Genomic DNA, 14,195 nt, shown 5'->3' with positions numbered 1-14,195 from the left:
TATAAAAGGAGCTGGGCTGGGGAGACTTCTCTGCTCTAAATAAAAAGAAATGCTCCTCTCTGTCATTTGCCACTCAGCATGGGAGAAGCTGTCCAGGAAAGAGAACACAGCACCGGACCCCAAACTGCATGCAATGTGCTAGACAGCTGCCATCAGACAGTCTACAGAAGCCCTCACATACACAGAGCCAGACTCATCTCTCATGTAACTCCTTTGGCTTTGATGGAGTTACGTACACCAGAGGTGAATCTGGTCCCTGGGACTTGTATAGACAAGGGTCTCTTTTTGGAGACATATAAATCTTTTGCTATATGGAAGTTAAATGCTTTGGAGAGGGATTTTAGTGACAATCAAACCTATTTAAAAGAAACGTTTGGGAGGGATTTTCTGGTACTAACTTTGTCCATTCTCCTGCTTTGCCAACAGCTACTAGAGACCTGGCTCAGTTCAGGGCAGGAGTGGGAGAGAGAAAGGGCCTTGCAGGCCAGTGTCTGGCTGCTAACTGCCTATCAGGAGATAGTTAATAGCACAGTGAGTATAGTTCTACTCTTCCTTGAGCTGACTTCCCAACTTCTATCAAATCTGACATTCAACGTGAATGCATGAGAAATTCTACTAGGCCTGCAGCTGGGGCCTCAAAGTGAGTAAGATCCCTCTGCTTCCATAAGAGAAAGGTTTCCATAATAGTGCTGTGACAGCACTCAGGCCAGACTGTAAGAAACAGGGCAGGCAGTTCCCCAGACTAGTGATTTTATAATTAGATTCACCAAACCAGTAAGAAAAGAGCTTCTACTCTGGTTAACAAAATACCAAACAATAGTACCCTTTAGGCATTCCAGACCTTGGTTCCCATCTAGACAACTAAGTCTAATATAATCACCAATCACAAAGGACTAGACACTTATCCTTAGGTTAATATGAATCACAGGTCTTCCCTAAATATCAGCCAATCCTTAATAACGGAATATCAGATTTGTTGTTAAAAGGAAAAAGAAGAGAGTTACAAATGGTTAAGTGATAGATATTTGTTAAAATGACTTTCACTTTTCATAGTTCAGGATCACAACCATGGTGGAATAAACGGCTGGCTTGTAAAAGTCTCTCTGGAATCATGCTAACCGGTCAACATCCAAAGCCAGTTTAGATGCAAAGGCTGTTAGTTTTTCCATGCATTTCCCAGACTATTCCAAATAATTATTTGGAAGATCTATGTCCTATGGCTTACACGTCCCCTGTTCAAAGTTTAAGCAGACTGGAGAGAGAAGATCAGTCCCATAACTTGTCTTTTATAGCTATTCTAGCCGGTTGGCAAGCCTCCTCACAGAAATTGTCGAAGCAGGATCTCTCCCTGAGAAAGAATAGGTCATGCAGATCTCCTGTCGTACTTTGTTTTGAAGTTAATTTTCTATTTCCTACGCATACACTGGTAAATGGGTGATAGTCATTCACATAAAGTAATTAGCCGATCGTAGTCTTCCATTACAACACAGATAGTTAAGCTGAAGGCAATGTACAAACTATTTTCTTGTACTATCTTATATCTTTGATCTTAAGGTTAACTGAAGACAGTTGCATATAATTAAGGCAATTAAGACATGAAAAGGAATTGGAATCTACAAGCTAATTTGGTTATGTTAAACTTCTAGCAAGATATAAATACAGACAATAATACATAACATCTACCTTTCATATCTATTACCAAAATGCATAATGTTGGTGATCGCTAGTCTAGGACTTTTCTTTAAAGGGTACGTCTAGACTACAGGGTTTTGTCGACAGAAGTTTTGTCGACAGTATCTGTCGACAAAACTTCTGTCGACAAAGAGCGTCTAGACACATTCAGTTCTGTCGACTAAACAAGCTGCTTTGTCGACAAAACCCTGTAGTCTAGACACAACCCTACATGCAATAACACCTTCTGTCGACAGAACTCTGTCGACAGAAGGTGTTATGCCTCGTAAAATGAGGTTTACCAGCATCGACAAAACTGCTGAGTTCTGTCGACGTTATGTTGACAGAACTCAGCGGTAGTGTAGACGCAGGTATAGTTTTGTCGACAAAAGTCCACTTTTGTCGACAAAACTCAGTAGTCTAGACACACCCTTTGAAATAACATAGAAGTGACTTGTCTTGATACAATTGCAGTGCCGCTTGTTAAGTTATTGTGGTCACACATAGGTTGGCTGTGTCAGTGTCATAGATGCATTCCTATACTCTCAGGCTGTTAAAGTTGAAGCAAAATGCAGGACAATGTAGCACTTTAAAGACTAACAAGATGGTTTATTAGATGATAAGCTTTCGTGGGCCAGACCCACTTCCTGATCTGAGGACGTGGGTCTGGCCCACGAAAGCTCATCATCTACTAAACCATCTTAAAAAATAAATAAATAAATAAATAAATCTTGTTAGTCTTTAAAGTGCTACATTGTCCTGCATTTGCTTCAGCTACTCCAGACTAACACAGCTACATTTCTATCGCTGTTAAAGTTGAATTTCTATTTCTATTTAATCGGATAAGAACATAAAACATGAATGGCCATTCTGGATCCCCCAGACAAATGGTTCATGTAGCCTGTCTTCTGACAGTGGTGGGTGTTATATGCATCAGAGGGAACAAACAGAACAAGGCAATTGTTGAGTGATCTCTCCCCTGTTGTCCAGTCCCAGCCCCAGGCAGTCAGAGATATAGGGACACCCATATCATGCATCTCTGATCATCTTATATGGCTCTATCAAACCCCCCTGTAAGCATCTCTTTTCTAAGATGAATGGTCCCAGTCCTTTTAACTTCTCCTTGTATGACTTGTCCCATATCCCATATCATTTTTGTTGCTTTTCTCTGAACTTTTTCCAATTATAACCTAACTTTATTTAAGTTGGAGGACTACAATTGCTTGCAATATTCAAGGTGTGGGTGTACCATGGATTTGAAACAGTGGCATGATGATATTTATCATATTATTATTCATCCCTTTTCCTAGTGGTTCCTAACATACCATTAGCATTTTTAACTGCAGCTGCATGTTGAACAGATGTTTTTAGAGGACTATCCACAATGACTCTGAGATTTTTCTTGAGTGCTACAGCTAAGTTAGACCCCATCAATTTGCATGTACAACAAGGATTATGTTTTCCAATGTGCCGTACCCAGGTACAGTAATGGAGTTCACAATAAGGAAGGCAAATAATGTCCAGTATAGCCGGAGAACTTTCATTCTTCATTCTTTTAAAATTAGCCTCAGGAAACTTTTGATCAGTTTGGATCGCTGATTGGGCTGTTAGCACCATATACCTGTGCTTCACTTACGACATCGCGTCAGTGGGTGGTTGACTGTATCAACTGTCTTCTCAATATACAAGGTGAGGAGACCATGAGCAGGTGTAAGTAACTCTTCACTTTCTTTCATTGTTGTAATGACCATTTTTTCCATCTGTAATTCTTTCTGTCTTGTTAGCGACACTTATATAACAGAACGATTGGGGCCTTGTAAGTACATTGCTGGAAGAGAACTGCACAAATAATAAATAATCTGCAAATATTAGAGGGTGGACAAAATATAGCACACAGGCCAGATCTGCCCTTCTCCCCAGAATTTCTGTCTGGAGCGCTCAGCTGATTAGCAAGCATGCCAGCAGCATGTGTTCAGCTGCCCCTCTCCGACCTTGCTCCATCCTATCTGCTGCTAGTGGTGTGTGGAGGGGAGGGGAGCAGGGAGACATGCAGAAATCAGGGTGACCCTTTTGCCCCTGTCATCATCTCTGCAGAGCAGAGTTTGGGGAGAGGGACACATACAATAGTGCTGCTCCAGTCTGAAGTATGGTGAGTAACGGAGTGCCTATCTAAAGAGGCACTGTTTCTAAGATTTCTCTGGCAGCCAGCATGTCCCTCTCTCTCTCTCTCTCTCTCTCTCTCTCTCTCTCTCACACACACACACACACACACACATTGTCTCACACACACTCTCTCCCCCGCCATATGCCCATATGCCCCCGCTCTGCAGAGTGGGGTGGGGAGAGGGAGATGACAGAGCAGGACAGCTTTCCCTTAAAGAGACAGTTCATGATTTAGAAGTGAGCGAAGAGCCTGGGTTTCCTACCTAAGCTTTTGGTCAGCCCCATCTCTTTTACAATGAGAGTTCAGTGGAGGGATTCTCCTCCAAAGCAGAACCTCAGATCAATCTACATGAGTTGTGCTTGACTATGAGATTAGATTTAAATACTGAGAGCAGAGTGGCTACTGAAACCAGATATACAGAGAAAGATGCTCCACACAGAATACAGTGCCTGTTTAATCCTGTATGAATCACAATGAATCACATGCCATTACCGTTAACTTTCAGACATAGGGGCTACGTCTAGACTACATCCCTTTTTCGGAGGGATAAGGGATCTTTCGGAAAAGGCTTAATTTTCCGCAAGATCAGCATCTAGACTGGCGCTTTTCTCCGGCAAAGCTCCGTGCCGAAAAAAGCTGCAGCCATTTTTATGCTAATGAAGCAGGGGAGATTTAAATCCCCGCTTCATTAGCAATTGCGATACGTCTAATTTACATCCCTTTTCCGAAAAAGGGATGTAGTCTAGACATAGCCTGACGGTAAAATTCTGACTCCGTTAAAGTCAACAAGAATTTCGTCATTGGCTTTAGTGGGGCCAAAATTTCACACACAGCTGGTAATAACATACCCCATAGATCCTCCTGTATGATTATCTATGGATCAGAGGTTCAGTTTTATTAAATGTTGCCATACTTTTTCTCCTTTTCTCTATCCTAGGTCAGTGCACTAACCTGGGGTCAGCAGAGGAGGAGCTGAGTTGTCTCCGTGAGGCACTAACAACTCCAGACCCTGAGGCTCTGTTTCAAGCATCTTCCAAAATGGCTAAGGTAACAAACACTAGGTGACTGTCCTAGTGGCTGTGCACCATTCATTTTCCCTTGTCCAGAGGACTGGAAAAGGGCAAATCTAGTGCCCATCTATAAAAAGGGAAATAAGAACAACCCAGGAAACTACAGACCAGTTAGTTTAACTTCTGTGCCTGGGAAGATAATGGAGCAAGTAATTAAGGAAATCGTCTGTAAACACTTGGAAAGTGGCAAGGTGATAGGGAACAGCCAGCCTGGATTTGTAAAGAACAAATCATGTCAAACCAATCTGATAGTTTTCTTTGATAGGCTAACGAGTCTTGTGGATAAGGGAGAAGGGGTGGATGTGGTATACCTAGACTTTAGTAAGGCATTTGATACAGTCTCGCATGATATTCTTATCAATAAACCAGGTAAATACAACTTAGATGGGGCTACTATAAGGTGGGTGCATAACTGGCTGGATAACCATACTCAGAGAGTAGTTATTAATGGTTCACAATCCTGCTGGAAAGGCATAACAAGTGGGGTTCCACAGGGGTCTGTTTTGGAACCGGCTTTGTTCAATATCTTCATCAACGATTTAGATATTGATATAGAAAGTACGCTTATTAAGTTTGCAGATGATACCAAGCTGGGAGGGGTTGCGACTAATCTGCAGGATAGGGTCACTAATTCAAAATGACTTGGACAAATTGGAGAAATGGTCTGAGGTAAATAGGATGAAGTTTAAGACAAATGCCAAGTTCTCCACTTAGGAAGGAACAATCAGTTTCATACATACAGAATGGGAAGCGACTGTCTGGGAAGGAGTACGGCAGAAAGGGATTTAGGGGTTATAGTGGACCACAAGTTGAATATGAGTCAGCAGTGTGATGCCGTTGCAAAGAAAGCAAACATAATTCTGAGATGCATTAACGGGTGTTGTGAGCAAGACACGAGAAGTCATTCTTCCGCTCTACTCTGCGCTGGTTAGGCCTCAATTGGAGTATTGTGTTCAGTTCTGAGCACCGCATTTCAAGAAAGATGTGGAGAAATTGGAGAGGGTCCAGAGAAGAGCAACGAGAATGATGAAAGGTCTAGAGAACATGACCTATGAGGGAAGGCTGAAGGAATTAGGTTTGTTTAGTTTAGAAAAGAGAAGATCGAGGGGGAACATGATAGCAGTTTTCAGATATCTAAAAGGGTGCCATAAGGAGGAGGGAGAAAACTTGTTCATCTTGGCCTATGGGGATAGAACAAGAAGCAATGGGCTTAAACTGCAGCAAGGGAGATTTAGGTTGGACATTAGGAAAAAGTTCCTAATTGTCAGGGTAGTCAAACACTGGAATAAATTGCCCAGGGAGGTTGTGGAATCTCCATTTCTGGAGATATTTAAGAGTAGGTTAGATAAATGTCTATCAGGGATGGTCTAGACAGTATTTGATCCTGCCATGAGGGCAGGGGATTGGACTCGATGAACTCTCAAGGTCCCTTCCAGTCCTAGTATTCTATGATTCTATGATTGTTTTATGCTTTTGTGATGTCTTTCCACACTTGGAGCGAGCTATGGGAGTGAGGCATTCATGGGTAATCAGTAACATGCTTTTCATAGGTATATGCTATGAATGCCATGTAAAAAACAAACAGATTCCAGACAGTTGCATGAACATGCCCATGCATGTGCGCGCGCACATCCATCCATCCATCCATCCATCCAGGGTAAAATATGTGAGCGGGACATCAAGCTGAGAAACCAGTCTTGGCACCTTGTGTGTTTACCTGAACCTATATTTGTGTGCATGCATCTCTTTGCATATTTTTATATTTTGTGAAAAGATGTCATGTACATAATAGAATATAAACTGGAAATTTACATCCTGTTTGTCCCATACAATGTTGTGCTAACTGTACAACCTAAGATCTAACCTGATATTATTAGTGTAGAATAGAGATGTGGTAGCTAGAAAGATTACAGAGAAAATTTTAATTGCAACTGCCTTGCCAGATAGGAGCCCAATTAGCAATTTGCTGATGAATACATTATTTTCCAATACAGCTCTTAGGCCTCCTTTCTTAAAAGTACTGGAGCCGACTATCATTGCAATCTTTCCTGTTTTTGATCTGTCCACAGGTGGTTAGTAAGTACTTTCCCTCTGAACAAGCCACAGATTTTATTGAGGCCATACTGGATGGTATGCGGTCTGCTAGCCCCTCCTGTGCCACAGCAGCCGGTCTGTGGATGAAGATCATCCTGAAGGAGTGTGGAGGTGCCATGCTGGATGAGGTAAAATAGAAGCTGGAGAGGTTTTTCTCGCTAACCTGCAGGCTTTCAGGTCTTTGCCATCATTTGCAGTGAACACAAGTCTTGCTGTTTCTCCCCCTGGGATTGGAAGTTAATTCCATCTGTGTTCCTATCCTGAGTCAGGCAATGGGGGAATCAACAGCAGAAGACAGAGATAATCTAACGGTACATCTGCACTAGCTCGTTAGTTCGAGCTCGGTAGGGTAATGAGGGCAAGCGGAGTTGCAAATGAAGCCCGAGATTTAAATATCCCGGGCTTCATTTGCATGTTCCCTGGCGCCACCATTTTTAAATCCCCCTTACTCCAAACTCCGTGCCCGCGGCTACATGCGGCATGGACTAGGTAGTTCAAATTAAAGATCCTAATTCGAACTACCGTTACTCCTCATGGAATTAGGATCTTTAATTAGAACTACCTACTCCGTGCCGCGTGTAGCCGCGGGCACGGAGTTCAGATTAAGGAGGATTTTAAAATGGCAGCACCCGGGAACATGCAAATGAAGCCTGGGATATTTAAATCCTGGGCTTCATTTGCAACTCTGCTTGCCCTCATTACCCTACCTAGCTCGAACTAACGAGCTAGTGTAGCCGTACCCCAAGGGAAAAGGAAGATGCTTGATTAGTTGTCTATCTTGTTGTCACAGTTTCCAGCCATGAAAGGCTTGGAAAAATTAGACTCCGAGTAAAATGCAAAAAGAGAATATCCGGCCCCAAGAGACAAGCTAAGTGAACTACATCTTCGGGCCTCAGATAATGAGGGGTCTCTAAAAATACCCCCAAATTACTAGTTTTTACTTGCCTCTTTGCCTATGTATAGATAGATAGATAGATAGATAGATAGATAGATAGATAGATAGATAGATAGATAGATAACTTTATTATTTCTCTTTTCATTGTCCTTTCTGTTAGAATAATACATGTTTTTTTGGAAATGCAATGAGGCCTCTTTAACTTGACATAGCTTAGGGCCTCAGCATGTCTTAACCCGGTGTTGCAGCCAGGTATGGGCAGAGATATGCATAATTTTTGTGGATTAAATCTATGCAGCCATGTCTAAATACTTGTTTTTTGAAGGGAGGAATTTCTACAAGAACAGCAAATTGCTAAACGACTAAATAAAGGTTTTGGCTCTGCAGAATGAATGCAGAGAATGGAAAAGGGACATTTTTTCTGGTTTTATTCTGTCCAGGTGCCAGCTATCCTGAGGAGAATATACATTCATATGCCTACCATCAAGCAGGGTAGCTTGAGGCAGTTCCTGGTGGAGGCAGTGTCCATTCTAGCCCACCATCACCTAGAGGCAGTGATCTTCAGCCTCCTCACCAAACGTCTGCCGATGGACAGGTATATAGTGCTCCTTACAGTGTTCATTTTGGTAACCATGGATCCCACAGCTTCACTGGAAGATGTAAGGCTTCATTTAAGCCACAGACAGGTTGAGATAATTCCTAAAGGTTAATAGCTTGGGTCTTTCTGCAGAAAGGTCCAAGACCATGTCAAGGTGGGTGCAGGGAGAAATTAAGTTTCATTCTGTTTCCATTAATTAATAGTTGCTTTGGCATCCTAAAGACTTCCCTTTACTGGCATCACTGGAGTGGACTTTTGCCTCTCCAGACCCCTGAACTAACATCACCCTGGAAATTGCCAGTGACTGTTCGTTTTCTGGTAGCATGAAAGCTTCAAATCCAAATTCCTGGCTGATTAGCAAGGATAGGGCACCAGGCTTTTGGTATCAGGAAGGGTATGGCTGCTGGAATGGAGTTGTCATTCTTGGTACTTAAAGACAGGGCGGTAAGCATATCTATCATTTCATTCAAACATCCCTAGCTGAATTATCAGTCATCTGTGCTGGAATCTAAGAACATAAGAACGGCTGTAGTGGGTCAGACCAAATGTCCATCTAGCCCAGGATCCTGTCTTCAGACAGTGGCCAATGCCAGGTGCCCCATAGGGAGTGAACAGAACATGCCCATTCTGGCAAATAGAGGCCAGGGAATGCCATTTGTAAAGAGGTCATGGGCTAGCCACAAATATTTGTTCTCATAGTTGTACATCCAGTTAGTAGGAAGATCATTTTTCTTTCTTCAACTTGTCTCCCAGGCCCTAGATCTTTGGGCATCATATGCTCATGATTCCATATCTACTGAGAAGTAGGAAAACAGGAACTGTGATTAGAGCTCTGTGTCCTTTCCTTCTGAAGTCTAGCATTAATGGTTATGGTGCAGTAAGGCTAGGGTTGTGTCTATACAGCACCCTAAACTTGAAATAAGATGCACAATTTGCACTCCGCAAATTGCGTATCATATTTTGCATAGCCTATTTTGAAATGTGGCGCTTCTACACAGCACCAAATGTCGAAATAATGTGCTATTTCAAGCCATCCCTTATCCCTCATGCAACAAAGTTTATTGGGATGGCAAAATAGTGTGCCCATTATTTTGAAAAATATTTCAAAATAACGGGCTGCTTCTGTAAATGTGGGGTAGGTATTTCGGGATACCTCCAGGATCCCAAAATAGTCATGCACTGTAGAAATGTAACCTGAAATGTAACTTAACTTAGTTCTGTAACTAGAAACTCAATATGTAAAACATGAGGACCATATAAGGAGGACAGCACTCTGAACTTGCTCATCATAGGCAGGGCTTGACAAATAATACAATCTACTCATCCATGGCGTGTAGATTGTAACCTGGAAGAGCCGGGTTCGGGCGATCTGTGCATGCGCAGATCGCCGGACAGCGCGGCTGGTGAGCCCTGATCATAGTCAAGGAGAAAATGTGTTCTTTACTTGAATATGATGCATATAGTCAGAGCCACAAAAGTCTCCAGGGGTCACATATAACCTATGTTAAATTGCAGTAACACCACTGAGCTGTGGAGATCTCTGGGGACAGATCCCTTGCTCGCCCCTCAAGTCCTGAAGGTCCTAATAGAAAGAATAAAGACTCCAACAAGCCAAGAAGGAAGCATGACCTCAGAGACAGAAACTGACCTGCATTTAGCAGCTGCTGCACCTCTCACAGTAAGTTAGACGACAGACATGTATTTCTCTGCTTTGTGACAAACATGCTGATGGAAAGCTAGATGAGTGGTATAATATTGTCATCTGGGCACTTCTTTTCTGAAGTACTGTTTCCTGGATTCCAGCTGTGCTTTCTGTGGCAGATTTAGAGTATGTGGCTGATTCACTTAATAATATCTGGCAATTAGAAAGTCTTTGAATCAGATTTCTTACAGTGCTTTGCAAATGTTTTGTGCAACTCATAACATGCCTTGATAGGTCCTACACATTTTTACAGCTATGGGACGCTAAGGCACACATGGAGTGAATTGCTCTCGGTCATTCATCAAGTTAGTGACAGGAGTGAGAATTTAGTCCAGCAGGTATCAGAAGGGGAGAGCGTGTGATAGTGTTAGGAAGAGACCTCTTCTTTTACCATGCTCTCCTTTCAGGCAACATGTGCCATCTTTGAAGTGGTGTCAGCATTGCAGTTGAGCAAAACTGTGCAGGAGCTGTTCCCGGAGTTGTTCACTGTTCTTCTGCAGCAGATCAGCCAAACCCTAGGACAAAAGATGCCTTTGCCCAGGATGAGACGCCGAAGGAGGTTATTTAGAAAAGGACAACAACTATGTGAGGGCAACCCTTGCAGGTAATTAGAAGAAAGGGAGCAAAACAAAGAGAATCCCAGTCCATTTGTGTGACACTCCCCAGGAGTTCTCAGGGTTATGAGGCACCTTACCATCACCTGCTTTTAATATGAGAAAGTCTTGTTTGTGCTTGCTATAGGTCAGTTCCCTGAAACCACCAAGCTCTGGCAACACAAACACTACTATCTAGGCCTCCTCAGGCCTCAGTCTCTTTGTCCTCTCTTTCTGACTACAGCTTAGAGAATCTCTATCAACAGATTCTCCTCTAAGAGAAGTCTCCCTGCGATTTACGTGCATCTCCCCACCAATCGGCTTTCCCCCATCTCTTAGTTTAAAAACTGCTCTACAGCCTTTTAAATGTTTAGTGCCAGTAGTCTGGTTCCACCCTGGTTTAGGTGGAGCCCATCCTTCCTGTATAGGCTCCCCCTCTCCCAAAAGTGTCCCCAGTTCTTGATAAATCCAAACCCCTCTTCCCTACACCATCGTCTCATCCACGCATTGAGACTCTGAAGCTTTGCCTGCCTACCTGGTCCTGCGCATGGAACTGGAAGCATTTCCAAGAATGCCACCATAGAGGTCCTGGATTTCAGTCTCTTTCCTAGCAGCCTAAATTTGGCCTCCAGGACATCTCTCCTACCCTTCCCTATGTCATTGAGACCTACATGTACCACGACCACCGGCTCCTCCCCAGCACTACACATAAGTCTATCTAGATGCCTCTAGCATTTTGTCTCTTTTGCTCTCTGTTTCCCTCAAACACTGCTGTGGATGTCCCTTTAGGCAGATTCCTTATTCATGGGAGAATAGGTTTGTTGATTCTATAGCCCCACTCTAGCCAGGCAATCAGGTACATTTCTATCCAATTAGGCTTTCTCTGGGGAAGCTAATTAGTACTAGTAGTTACCAGAGTGCTGACCCCAAGTACAAGCTCTCAGCACCCTGTCACATCTCGCTGGACATAGGGCCCCAAAATATCCATTAGTGATCACTAATCTCTCTGTGTCCCAGCTTTTGGGGTCTGATTGTGAATTTTTTCCATATTACTGTACTGTGCTAGTGCCCATACACCTTGCAGATAGGAGAAAGTGACTGCAAAATGTTGTCCATAGCAACACTAGTAATATGAGATGTATGAGACTGAAATACCTCCTGGGAATTAAGTCCTTCCAAAAACAGTGGTCCCCAGGATACTGTCAATGGATGAACTGTCAATGAACAACAGACCTGACAAGTAACTGGGGTTTCCTGACTGCTTAGGCTGTGCCTTTCTATTGGTTACTACAGTTCTGTGCCTCTTTTCCCCCAGGCTTTCTATTGAAGCATTAGAGGCTGTGCTTCTCAAGGCTATGAATGAGAAGCTGATACGAACTCTCTGGAAGCAGAGAACTTGGATGCTTCTTGAAAATCCGCAGACTCACCACGAGGGGGTGTGTTTGCTGGTGAGGTAAGAGATCTAGGAGACAGCACTTCATCCTCAGGGATCGGCAACAAATAGAGTGACTGACAGGGAACTTTCAGGTATAGCTTTGTGCGGGGTGCCCTGGGTGAGAAACACAGAGCTTCCATGCGTAGGTTTTAGAGTTGTATGGTCATAGCAGCTAAGCTTTTGAAGTGCACAGTCTGCCCCATAAGTGGTTCCTTTTGTCTTCCAGGGTTCTGCAAAGATCTGGACTAATAACAGTGGAGATCATACAGAGCCTCCTTCCCTGGGTAAATTCCCCATCAGAAAAGCAGCGAGTCACCAGCACAGCTTTCTTTGCTCAGGTATGAGCAGTTCCACCATTAGGCTGTTATCTGTTGTTTACCTTTCTCTGAGGAATTGTACAGTTCAGTTCATAGGAATTCATTTTAGATAGTAGAATGTGTCCTTTATAAGGAAATCTCATAAGGAACTTCATTACACCTTTCTTAATCATTTTCTCTTTGTTATTTTTGGGGCCTATACTAGCCTAGCCTAGCTGCCTATTCTAGTTGCTGGTTAAGAGAGAGTGAGCAAGATATAGATAGGCTACGTCTACATTGGCAAGATTTTGCGCAAATAGGGTATGTCTACACTACAGCACTAATTCGAATTAACTTAATTCAAATTAGTTAATTTGAAATAAGCTAATTCAAATGAGTGCATTTAGACCTAAAAACTAATTCGAATGAGCATTTTGCTAATTCGAAATAGCATGTCCACATTGAGTGGACCCTGAACCGAAGTTAAGGCTGGCCAGAACCAGTGCCGTCAGGGCATCAGGTTAGGACTTAAGGTGTGGAGCTGCTTCCTCAGGCTAGCCGAGGGCTGTGCTTAAAAAGACCTGACCCCCACCCCGGACAGACAGTTCTCAGGATTCCCCGCTTGCATGTCTAACTCGATGGGGACATCAAAGCAGTCCTGTCTTGGAGTGCCCTGAATGCCCACACTCGGCACATTTCAGCACTCGACCATCAGCCCGGCTGCACTTGCCGCAGGCTGCCATCTGGGGGAGGTCAATCAGGGGGCTATCAGGATCCAGGAGGCCCTACAGGAAAGCTTCCACCCCGAGGAGCCCGCAGAGCCACCCCAGTCCTCCCCATCGGGGGCTCGTGCCCCATTCCTCCCTCACCTCCTTCCACTTACCCTTCCCGAGCCCCCTCTTCCTGATGTAAAAAATAAAGGACATGTGTTCAAAAATAGAAACTCTCTTTATTTAACAAAACTGGGGGCGGAGGGGATTAACCTCTGGGGGACTGGGAAAAGGAGGTGGGAGAGGGGAAGAAAGAGGGTGGGAGAGGGGAGGTGGAAACCTGGGAGGAGGGAGCTGGAAGGGGGAAGCCAGGGGAAGAAGGAGGAGGGGAAGTATCAAACTATGGTACGCCATATCTTCAGAACTGTGTACAGATGTGGTCTTCTCACCTCAAAAACGATATGGCCTTGGAAAGGGTTCAGAAAAGGGCAAGTACAATGATTAGGGGTTTGGAACAGGTCCCATATGAAGAGAGGCTAAAGAGATTGCGACTTTTCAGCTTAGAAAAGAGGAGACTGAGGGGGGATATGATAGAGGTCTATAAAATCATGAGTGGTGTGGAGAGGGTGCATAAAGAAAAGTTCTTCATTAGTTCCCATAATAGAAGGACTAGAGGACACCAAATGAAATGAATGGACATCAGGTTTAAAACTAATAAAAGAAAGTTCTTCTTCACACAAAGTTCTTCTTATAGTCAACCTGTGGAACTCCTTGCCACAGGAGGCTTTGAAGCCTAGTACTATAACAGAGTTTAAAGAGAAGTTAGATAAATTCATGGAGGTTGGGTCCGTGGAGTGCTATTAGCCAGGGGGTAGGAATGGTGTCCCTGGCCTCTGTTTGTGGAAGGCTGAAGATGGATGGCACGAGACAAATGGCTTGGTCATTGTCTTCGGTCCATCCCCTCTGG

Source organism: Pelodiscus sinensis, chromosome 33, assembly GCF_049634645.1.
Source record: "Pelodiscus sinensis isolate JC-2024 chromosome 33, ASM4963464v1, whole genome shotgun sequence".
NCBI lineage: Eukaryota > Metazoa > Chordata > Testudines > Trionychidae > Pelodiscus > Pelodiscus sinensis.
The sequence above is the reverse complement of the archived record's forward strand: the minus strand, read 5'-3'. Positions refer to the sequence as shown.